Source organism: Anopheles coluzzii, chromosome 3 (genome assembly GCF_943734685.1).
Source record: "Anopheles coluzzii chromosome 3, AcolN3, whole genome shotgun sequence".
NCBI classification, from domain to species: Eukaryota; Metazoa; Arthropoda; class Insecta; order Diptera; family Culicidae; genus Anopheles; species Anopheles coluzzii.
In genome coordinates this window covers 91,706,436-91,718,647 of record NC_064671.1, presented here as the reverse complement: position 1 = coordinate 91,718,647, position 12,212 = coordinate 91,706,436, and the positions used below count along the sequence as shown (strand labels likewise).

The window sequence follows — 12,212 nt, the reverse complement described above, 5'->3', positions numbered from 1 at the left end:
TGTTTTCATAACGGAACGCAAATGTAAATAAGGCAGCGTTCGTTGGTTGCTCGGCGTTTTGGAATTTATGAACGCGCGGAAAGAGAACTCACTGACCTTAAACGGTGGCTGGCAATTAGGATGTTTATTTGCATAGCAATTTGCGATTTATGCGCTTGTTGTTCGATCAACATACTTGGAGGGGCATGCCCCGAGGTGGTGTGAAACTCAATCGATTGGCTTCGAATAAATTGCGTGTTTCATAAATCTCTTTTAGCGCTGGAATTTTGGAGTGCTTTGAAACTAGAAACATTGACTCATATAACCATCATGGAAAGGATTGCTGAATGTTGCTCAAATTATTTTAAAATCGGACCGCATTTCAAAGAGAAAACAATGCTTGTCGAGTGTGTGATGCTTCTGACAGGAGGCGAACACTCACATTTCTCACATTAAACAAGCTTAATTATTCATCCTTTCTATCACACTCAAACACATTAAACATACTTTCTACCCCACTGGGCTCAGCCGTTGCCCTCTGCATAATCGCGCTCACGTGTTCGCTTCACTCGCTCTGCAAAACAAAAGAGGCAACAGCACGTTTGCTTAATTATTTTCACCTTAACAACACCGTATGTGCCGTACACCGAGTTTGGCAGCACCGGGCTTATTTCAATTAGGGCTCCGGTATCGAACGGACCGTGCACGTACGGTCAAGTGGGTCAACCTTTTGGCAATTTAATGAACGAGGCTCAAGGGGGAAAGAGGGGACAGAAGGCAATTTTCGACAGCGACCATGCGTCTCCATCGCTTGGCGTGGCGAAGGGGTACACATATATTATTATTGAAAGGAAAGCCACAAAACACGCCCGTCGGGTTCACCTTTGGCATCGTTTCAATTCCTGTTTTCCATACAAACACTGTGTAGAGTGTTGCGTCGGTTGGGGACATGTCATTTCGGTGCTTGTTCTATTTGCAGGATTTACCCCCCGGTAAACCCAACCCCGGGATATGCCTTGCCATGGTGTCCAAAAGCACAATGCCAATCACTGCTGCCCATGGCCACCGGTGCTGGCTGGTGCACGGGGATTTGGTTCGGTTTTCATGCTGCGTTTGTTAAATTTGATTGCCTTTCAACGCAAACGCAGGCACTTCCGGCTGGTGCGGTGTTCCGGTGCAGCACGGCAGTCCGTTGTAATGATGATGATGGACCAAGCGCAGCGCGCACAGCAAACAGCAGGTCCTGCATGACGGATGTGTACGCCACCGCTCTCCAGTTTTTCAAACGCAGCGTGCAAACAAATGCATTCGCTGCGGCACTGAAGCGGGTGAAAGCAAGGTGGGGAGGGAGGACATGGAACACCGAGATACCGTGGGCATAATTTATGAGTCTCGAATGCTCGCAGGCAAGTTGATTCTTCAGTCTGTCTGTGTGTGTGTGTGTTTGTGTGTGCTGTTTTTTGGTGGGATGTAGATTGGGAAGGAAGGACCTGGCTGCTGCTGCTGCTGATGCTGCTGCCTGTTGTGCAAATGTTTGCTGTGCAATTAGGGGGTTTGTTACATCCATTCGGGTGGATTATGCCATTTGTCTGTGTGTGCGTGTGTGTGTGTAGGTACGAGAGCACTGACTGGTTACGATATTGTTGGGATTTCGGTGCAGATGATCTGTAAATTTACATCTGGCATCGTGTTCCATGAAGCAGGCAGTGTATTCCGGAAGAGTAAAGTGTTATCGACACGATTGCAATGAAGATGTTTGCAAATAGGGATACTTCCATGCTGCATCGATGATAACCACCTTAATGGTGTGATTTTGACATTGTTGAGGGTAAGATAAAGCGTTTAACTTGTACGAAAAATGCTTTTTGTGAAGTAACACAGAGCTGCTAAGCATAAAAGGCTTTATACTTGATTTGAGAGAGTTGTCATACTTTGTAGAGCCTTTGCTACATGATGTATGCTATTTTGTGACTTTTGACTCATCGTTTCAATAAAGAATGCTTCAAACTTTAGATAAAATTAAGTTTGGAATGATTTTATTTTAATATCCAAATTGAACTAATTATCCGTCACTGGGTTCATTAAATGCCACAAATCACCTGCACCTGCCCATCCAATGTGCTGGTTGGCCAGAGCTATCTCCCACCGGACGTCGTTGGCTGCGAAAGGGATGGTATTGATTTTTGTCAGTCCTGACGGTGACTGCATACTTAATCCGCACTTTTCGAGGTCACTGTCATTCGTTCGCACTGGCTCTATTTCCATCCTCAACCAGTTCTAGAGGGTCCGGGGAGGACACTGGCGGCAGTGTCGTCGCAAAACAAGAAACCCCTTTATTGCGGCACGATGGCAGGAAAGGGCAGGAAAGGGTGAATTAAAAATAGGTAGAATGAAATCGATCACGTTGATCGATTAGATAGCGGCCAGCAATCATTTATTCAGCACCCTGCACGTGCGGTACACGCACACACGTTGGGATTATAAGGATATCGATAAAAGGGTTGGCCATGGAGCATGGGTTTTGCGTCGTTGTGTTGCTTAGGTGGCTTTGAATTGCAGTCGGTAAATTTATCGGGTTTAAAATATCTTTTAATGATGTTTGATTGCACTGGAGTCTTCAAGAGACGAGAACAGAAGAGTTACAGTAGCTCCTGCTAAGACGAGAGCTCTTTGTTGTATTAGTATGGTAAGCATACGAGGTTAAGTCTCCGTTCAAAGGACAAAGCTAATGCCCTGGGCTCATTGTCTTTATTATCTTTCATCTCTTAGTATCTTCCGTAATGTGTTTTTACTATCTCTCGCCGCCTCTAAACCGTCCAAGCAATTAAGAGTTAACCGTACAGCGACACTCTTCACTACCGCAGCAATGTCTGCCACGGAGCGAACACCGGTCCGGAAGCGACCTGTCGGATGTGTGCTTGTCAGTCGCTGAAAGGGAAGTTAACCCGGGCCCTGTCAAGAGTCCAATGGGGTGAGACACGAGCGGGGTACGTGCACTAATGGTGCCCTTGTCAGTTTGGGCGCTCCTATTCAATTATCGTTTGGTGAGGGAGGGCACTAGTTGACACTGAGATAATCCCAACCCAGTTCCCGCCCCAGAGTCTAGTTGACCTTCCATGTTGCCGGCCCCACTTTTGACGCCATTGTCGCCATCGTTGACGGCGTTTGGTTTGGCTATGAAAAATCGGTTTCCTTCCTTCCGTCCGGTCCGGTGCCGGCACGGATTGTTGCATCGATCAATCGATCCAGCCGGCCTGACGAACGATTACTCATTGGCTCCCTTCACAGCGCAACGCCAGCGTGTGTTTGTAAAATCGCTGTTTTCCATGCGACGACCAACAATGCAGGAAAGCGAGGAAAAAAGGAGTTTGCACAAAGCAATCTGGTACCACACACACATGTGGTGAGTTCCCCTGAAGGCAGATGGTTATCTGTCACGAGTCCTTAGCATACGCCTCCGTCATCCTCCGGGTGATAGAGGATGCATCAATCATCTGTGGCACGGTAGCAGCAGGTTCTTTGGTAGTGAAGGTAAAGCAGAACGAGCAGAGAAGGGGACAAGGACAAGCTGTGCATATGGTTCTCGTACCAGCCACTTTACATCTTGACAGCCAGCAGCGCAGTAGTGATTCGTTTGACAAGCTGCGGTACAACATATCAGTCTGTGGAGCAGCTTCTTCTTGCCCTTCGTGATTTGAGCGCGATTTTGCTAGATTTTGAAATGATTTTATCGTCTTCCACATTCCAATTTATGCTGCCACAGCAGCGCGGAGTTGATTCTGTACGCTTTTTCAGCTTCCGCTCGGAAACATTGAAAGAAATTGTTGCTCACGGTATGGGAACTCAGTCTCCTTTGTGGGCAAACGAAAATGGATGGTAATTTTATGGACTGAATTATCCAGATCAGCGAACGTCTGGGATTGTGCACACGGTGGAAGTGGAGTAGAGAGTAGACAGAAGCAGGTTGCGAGGAAGAGAAAATGCAGCATTTCCGAGTGCCTAAATGGTAAATCTGTTACTGACTGTCGAGAATCGGTGTGTGGTTGAGTGATGAGGGTTGTTTGATTTTTGGCTTCAATTTCGAAGCAATCGTCTGCCGGAGGAAGAAGGATCAGAAGAGCGTGGGTGGGAGCATGTGTTGCGCGCGTTCGATTCGATTTCGGGACGGTTTGAAACGAGCTTTAAATCCGTATTGGTGTTTCATTTTGTAAATCTCATTTTGAGAGATTTTTCATTTTGGAAGGATTACATGTTGCGTCAATAACAAAATGGAATTCGTTGATTTGTCTGCGAGAGAGCGCAGAACATAATCAAATTCATCCTAAATAGGTTTGTTTTGAAGCTTTATGAATCAAATCGTAAGATTCAAGATGTGCGAAATCAGTCGGAATGAGATTTTGATATCGGTTCGACCTTGTAGCAGTCGCCTTCTCTAACCACCGCACCATAGAGATGTGTCGATTATGGTATGATGAATTACTAATATGAATGCTATTTTATGTTGATACTATCCTTGTTTTATATTTATTATCTTTAGAGTGTGATGAATCTGCATTTTATTGACAGTAAGTAATTTTGATGTAAGAAAAATAAAGTAAAAATAGGGATAATCCTTACTCTATTTCTTAATTTAGGATTACAATGTATTTATTTATAATATTACTTTGGGAATTGTTTACGTTGTTATCACCGAAATGGTGCTAAATCCGTTATATCTGTCTCCAAATCCAGGAAACCTTACACGAAACCACGTACCACTGCGGAATAGCGAAAAACACGGTACGAAATAAATCATGCAGACGTTCGTTTGATATTGCTACCTTTGCTTTACGTGAAGCGATAGCGCTAATCTGATCAAATCCCATTCGATACATCATCAATAACAGTGCGAGGGTGTTTACACTATTTTGTTGCTGGTAAATGAAGCCAGCCCATTTAATTCTACCAGCTTCAGCGTGATTCGAACGGCCACCGTAAAAGATCATTTCCACAAACGGTACTAAAAGGCAGGAAAGTATAAAAAGCAACAAAAAAACAGCTTTACTCTTTCTCCTACTGCGACACGGCATGGCCTCCGTTGTCGGTATTATTTACACAGCACATATTTATTGTCCTGCTATCGTGCACGTAGCATGCACCCTCCCACATCCTATGACGAGTTCTATGCTCCCTTGTGATAAATGTTAAATTTGTACTGCATGTGCCGCGTTGCTTGCCTTCCACGCCACCGTACGGATTTTTCGAGATCGGAGTTCGTTTGATTCGTTTCACGCTGGGCTGGGCGGCCGCTACCCATCGGTTGGTGGTCGTGCTTTGCTGTGCACTAGCACACACACACACACACACACACTTACTGCCCGCCACAAAACAGTCAACCGTGTGACGATGGGACTTCCCCTTCCCAGCGCACAACGTCGTAGTTTTGGTGTGCCGAGAAGTACGCCGTTCCCGTTTTCAAAGGCCCCCGTTGCATTCGACGCCACTTGGCGTTGGTTGGGATGCACTGTGGAGTCATTTCTTTTATTTTGTTGCCCTGACTTATGATGCTCGAGTTGAAATGGCTTTGATAGCGTTCCACCACAACCTCCACAAACTACTACTCGCCTGGCTTCCGTCCATCTCAGCGCGTGTTTCGGAGAGAATAAAAGGGACACAGAGAAACTTTTTTCCCCTTTCTTGTTTCATCCATTTTTTGTTCATGGTTGGCTAAGTGTCTCCCACTCAGCACAGCAGCCATCAGGCTGTCCTTCACCAAGCAGCAGCAGCAGCAGCACCATGGACTTTGCTTCCGGTTGTCCTCCTTGCCTGCGGGCAGATACAAAACAAATTTATTTGCACCGTTGCACTGCCCGGACAGTTTCGGTCCGTTTCCGGTTGGGAGGTGGTGATGGGGCCTTTTTTTGTCGTTCAGGGTAAGCTTGAAAGCGTCCGCATGGGATACGTGTTAGCAGCTTGAGCCCGGTGAAAAGCTTCTTTCAGCAGGTGGACAGCCAAGAATTAGAGATTGTTTGTACGATTATCTGTACAAATCCTGTGTCATTCTGTTTGGTTGTACTGTGAAGCTTGTGGAGGTTTAGTCTGCACAAAAAATGGACATATTTGCTTGAAATTACTTTTAAAATGTACAATACTTACCATTGATGTAATTCAAAAGCTTTATGTGCTTTCGAAACATCCGTTAAACCAAGCATTTATTAAAATGTTCGGTTATTAACTATTGTTTCAGAATTGGATCTTTTGTATTCGTCTAATTTAAACTAAAATGCTTCCTGTAATCACGCCCTGTCCTGTCCGACGAAGGGACCATAGAAAATAGAACAAGATGCTAGTGTGCTGTTCTTGCACCAAATGGTTAAATCGACCGTAAAAAGCAACGCTTTCCCGCTGTTTTTGTCTGTACAGTCAAACCCACGTGGCGGTAACGTGGCAAAGCTATCCATCCTTGAAGCGATCATTTGCTCGTTTATCAGTACTTTCGCTAAGCTTCTTATTAGATTTATGGCGCTCCCCCCCACTGTCACTGCAGTCCGATAATGGGCGCAAATGGCAGGGCGAATGAATTTTACTTTGAAACTTTTGAGCGGCAAAAAGTGCTAGTGCGATAAGACAAAAACCGTTTGCTTAACCTCTCGTTGCTTTCGATCGGTGAGCTCACGTGCATTGCAGAAAGTGCTCTTTGTTTGTTTGCTTATTTGATAAAATGATACTTTTTAACTCAACAGCCAAAGTGTGCTTGAGATTTATTGCATTCCAGGCACTATTTTAGAATTATAACACTTGAGAGTGACAAAAAAGTTGGTTGAAGGTATGAGAAGTTAAAGGAAACTAAATGCCTCAAAAATTTTTCGTTGGGAATTACAAATTGTTTACTCTAAAATACACTTTTTGTTGAATAATCGACTTCATTTCGCTCATAGCACTTAAATGTATTTTCTTTTCCTTAATGACACCATTCCAGTATCATTCCAAGCGTTCCGCAATACTATCCTTACACGTCTTATATTTCCTAAAAACCATTCCTACATAACCTTGGCCATTTCCATTTCGAAATGAATGCATCTGCCCGACATGCGCTAGGAGGAAAAGCGCCCGAAAGGAAACTATTTTTAATGTGACATTTCTATTCACCGGTGCGATATCGCGTGTATCCTTTGGGCGACACACTTTCGAGGATCTACACACACATACACACTCACACAACGACTCGACAAGATTGAGCAGAGTGCTCACGCTCGGTTGTGGTAATTTACAGCGCGAGGATCACAGTTTCCCCAACTCCCAGCGAGTCACCACACGTGCGCCGAGTAACACCTGTGCATACTGGGGCTCGTTTTCAAATGGCACACGCCTAACACACACACTCCACGCTTCTCCCTGGTGATAGTGGTGTGTGTGTTGTAATTTATTTCGAAATGAATTGCACCCCACGCCCATTAGCACGACATTCGTGGCGAAACCTGGCAACCTGTCAGAGTGATAAATGGGCATGTGGGTGGAGAAAAACCACCCGACCACCAGCCATCCGTTTTCAACCCGGTTCACCGGTGTGTGTGTGTGTGTGTGCACTAGTTGGAAGTAGATAGTTTAGCAATCCTCTCCCTCGCTCCCCTTGACAGACTTTTATAGAAAGTTGGTTGGCGAGATTTCTTGTTCGGGTTCGTTAAAAAGCCACTGCTGTCTTTAGCAAGGCTGCTCGCTTTAACTGCAACACGATGAGGGTCCGGGAAGGTTTCAAGTTTTGAACGTTCCGTCCACCCAACAAGTAGCAATGCATTACTCGCATAAGAACGGGTGGTGCATGGGTAGTGCCCGTCAGTAATTGACAGCATTGACAGCATTTGCATGAGCTGCACTTGTCACCGCGACAGGAAGCGACAACGGTTAGGTCCTTGATACTTAAAAGCTCAACATCGCGTCGCGTATCGGTAACATCCTTCACCCTGCTGGTGTCCCTGTTGCTTTTTTTGCGCCTAAGCCAGCCCCACCGTGGGTAACTCGTAATTGACACCACTGTTGAGCGTGTTTGCGTGACTGGAGCTTTTTCGGTGCGTCAATCACGGCTTGTGGTACAGAGCCCCGTTTTTATGGCTTTATAAATCTCGGCGAGCCTAGTGAATTTGCACGATCTATGCAATTAGGGCACCGTATCCGGCAAGCATTTAGCATTGAGTACAGTTTAATGAAGCACACAAACGCACGAACACACCCCATTGTTTCAGGGGACGGGGTAGCTTTTAAGTGTGATTAAAAGCGCAACACGCGGGCGCGTGGAAATTTCGTGATAATTGGTACTGTAACTGTGGAAAGTGAGCAACTAAGTGGAGGGAAACGTTTAGTTGTTTCTTCATATTTTGAAGCGGTTTATTGAAATGATGAATTGTTTTTTCGCTAATTTAAACTGTACACACATTCAACGTCAAAGCTTTGTTATCTTTAGAATTGCCTATTTCATCGCAGCGTACACAATAAATCACCCCGATTTCCCAATCAATGCATGTGCTCCGCTCTAATGGCATCAATCGAATAGCGATTTGTTTCCCGCTCAAGCACTCAAGCCTTTCACTACGACGCACTGTTTAGGGCGAACAATTTCGATTTCGATTGCGATACTGCTGTATGCTCGTGTGTGTGTTTGTGTGTGGTACTGATTGTTGAGTAAATTAAATTAACATAACCCTCTGTGAGGGAAGTGATGCAATGAGGCGTGCCAGTGGAGTAAATTCAATGGGTCAACAGGACCCTCAACTGTGATTGTAGAAGTGTGCTCTTGTTTAAGCCTTTCTCTCTTGAACGTCACACCACACCAACCACACCAGTGTGAACGATGCACCCTCCACTTATGGTGGGCACTTTCCAAGGACGGGTACCTCCCGGCAGATGTCAATGAAAACCCAATCGGTTTGATATGGCTACGGATGAAGTGAGCCGTAGAGAGTGCTTCACTGTTTGGTGTGTTCGGCCTGCCGTGTCCGGTAATGGAAGCTTTGAAAAGCGTTAGTAATAGAAGGGAGTTGAGTTATGAATCCTTACCAATTCACTCACATTTTGCGGCTTCTTTTTTGTTAAAATAATATCAAAGTATGGGTCTAAATTCGTCTAACATTGTTACATCACATACAGCGCCTTTGTATCAAAGGTGTATATTATCTGAACTTATCAATCACATCGATGTGTCAAGATCCTAAGAGCCTACCAGCAAACGTGTATGGTATATAATGCGTGTGTGCCGTGTGTGGTCGTCACAAATGCGATTACGGGCTCATGCCGGTTGAGCGAGTGTCAATCGGACTTTCGCTTGATGGCGACCGGCAATTAAGCCGCTCGTAGACCACACCAGAACCCCCGCCCTGTCCATCCAATAGGCCTCCAAACCACCTCGTCCCCAAAATAGGCCCGTAAATGGCCCGTTTGCCGGATTTTGGAGAGGGTCGTTGAAAACTCAACCCAAACCTCTTCAAACGAAAACATACGCTGTAATTAAACTTTGTTGCTCTTTCTGATTATGTTCGCTTCTTAGGGCACATGTCTGTTGGGTTGGGTCTCTCACTGTTTGAGAGTGGAGTGAATACCGCTACACATTAACTTTAGGCGTTGAAGTTGTATCGATGTATTCTTCCAGCTCTGTTGAGGAATGGTTAATGGATTTGAAGCATTATCATCATGTAATGATTGTGGACGTTACATGCAGCAAAGTCATGAGATGTGCATGTTTTTGGACGATGGGGACATGTTTTGTTTGCGTTTTTGCATTATCAAAAATAGGAATAGACAGTATTGTATCGATGATATTGTTTAGAAAATGTTATGTCACTGTATTAATTTGGAAGTGATAAAGGGATGGCAATGTAACAGTCGAAGTTCACATCAATTCATCTTATACATATAACACTGTGTTTTGTAACGCATGCAAACAATTAATTTCTATTTTATTTCGCGTTTAAAATTGTGCTTATATTTTTTTTAGTGCTGTTTACTTCTTCTCTTTCCAAGCTCAACATCGACACACTGCCAAAAGCTCCGAGGGTCAATAATAAAACCACGCGTAATCTGCGCAATGTATTGCCAAGGGGAGTCGCTAGGGGCTGTGTGGTGAAAAGATGTATGGTTTGTAATAAAACATTGCAGTGGGAAAATTTGCCAACCCCGTAGTCACATCTCCCTATCCCCTCTGCCTCGTTGCAAAAGGCTGGTCCTTTGATCATCCCCGTCTGAGGGTGGAAAGTACAAACGGTCCAAGTACAGCACCAGCCTCTCTGTCGAAGTAATATTTTATGATTAAATTTTGAACACCCGCGACCCGCGCGCTGTTGTCCCGCCGTGCGTTGTTTATTGCTCGAATATTGTGGCGCCGGGCTTGTTGCAAATCGGGTAGCGAAAGCCCGACGCGTTCTTCCACTGTGAAACAAACACTGGCAGCAAACATGGGAAAGGGTGTAGAGTGGGATCAGAACAAAAAACACAGAAACTGGTGCTCAAAAAAGCTGTTAGAAGTATAATTCATTCAGCCTTCCAAACGGTGGCGGTATACATTCTTATTAAAAATGGAATGAATCATAATCTTTTGATCGTAATCTCCTTAGTGATAATACGTGGCCAATATGAAGGATTGGAAGAAGGTTTATGGTAATGTTTTAAGCGGTAATTCTAGCTCACAATGCAGTGGTAGGGGTAGATTTTATTGTAAAATTTTAAATGCATGCCAAACGAAGGGGGAGACTTTTTAAAATTTAACCACAGGTCCTGGCACGCGCTTAAAAGAGCATGCGTAGCCGAACCGAAAATAAAACAAACCCCATTTCCCAGCTCGTTAGCCCCAACCGCAAACTGGATGGACTGACGAAAATTTGGTGGTAAAATACAGCCCTGGATCCGGGCGGAAAGTTGGCATTTGCATAGACCGGGGCGTAGCAGTTTATTTGCAGCATTTTGGCAGAACGGTGGCGCTCCTGCCCATCGCTCGTTACCGGAAACGATTTGATGGTCCGTTTGCTAAAGGACGGGTCCGCAAATGGGTGCCGATGAAATGGTGGTTTCGGCGAAAGAATGTCTGTTGAGCGCTGCTGTGTATGTTTATTTGTCTCCAAACAACAAGCGCTGTTTGTACGCGCAGTCGTTTTAATATCGACAGACGACGCGGCCCATGGAGTGCCGATGGTTGATGAGGCTTGGCGGCGAATGGGGAAGACATTTTTATCTTTCACAGACAAGTGAGGAACAGTTTAGACTGTTTGTGAGCTTCAGAAAATGATGGTTTGGATGGTTATGTTTGCTGTTGTTTAAATATTGCGCTGCATAATGATGTCGTGATTTGTGAAGATTCGTAACTGAATTTGTAATTCTGATTTGTTTCCGTTTTTTTTTCCAGGATCACCGACCGGTTAACAAAAAAGCTTAGAAGAAGGCTCTATTCGTGGTTAGGTAAGAGGAAACTATTAGAAAAATCTAATAAGAAATTATCATATTCATACAAATTTTTCGAAATATGCTTATAGAGAAGCTCAAATTGTAGAAGCTTTATTTAATCTTCAAGCAGTAATTGTTTGTTCCGAAAGGCAAAAGAATCTCATCCTTACTTCTTGCATTAATCTTGTACCTTTATCGAACAACACTGCAACACCACCGGTAGCATTCATTTCATTTGATTAGGTTTATCGCCCCGTCGTGCTTCCAGCGCTCAAGTGCTTATTTCACTCTCCGTTTCCTTCACAATGAAATTTCCTTGGAAAATCACCACTACATGCCATAAAAATGGCACTATGCACGCTGATCGAAACTCACTCACTCTGCATCGTTCGTGCCTCAATGTTTTGTTGTTTCGTTGTTTCCCCTTCCCTTGCCTGTGCAATGTAAAAGTAAAGCTTTCCCGGGTTTGCTTTCACACAAAAGCATACGAGACAAGCGGCAAAACCAATCGATTGCGAGTGTAAACAGCGGCAAAAAAGCACCGGGGTGGTGTGTGTTGAGTTTTCTCGTCCGTCGATCCGATTTCATTAGTGGTGCGACGTGATAAAGCTCTCTCCGGGCGGGGTTCGTCCGAGCCGCTGCCAAATGGAGCGAAGGAAAATCTAATTAAATAGTTAATTTTCTTTCAGCTGCTGCTTTCCTGCCGGTCTGTGCCGAATCGTGCTTTCGTTGCGTTGCTTTCAAACTGGCGGGCGGTTGGCCGGTTTGCAATAGTCCTAAAAGTTGAGAAAATGTGCAGTAACTTCGCTCACAACTTCTGTACAAACAAT

General features: G+C 44.7%; 1 protein-coding gene across 3 annotated transcripts in view; it reads left to right on the top strand.

Annotated features, from left to right (window-relative positions):
• The window catches only part of LOC120959237 (calbindin-32), a 53,665-nt gene that overhangs the window by 8,496 nt on the left and 32,957 nt on the right, over positions 1 to 12,212 (top strand). For 2 of the 3 annotated variants that reach the window (XM_040382497.2, XM_040382499.2), the window contains exon 2: positions 11,345 to 11,397. The exons of the other annotated variant lie outside the window; for it this stretch is intronic. The gene's annotated coding sequence lies outside the window, so the exon portion shown is untranslated. The remainder of the gene's footprint in view (positions 1 to 11,344; positions 11,398 to 12,212) is intronic. 3 annotated transcript variants of the gene reach the window in all.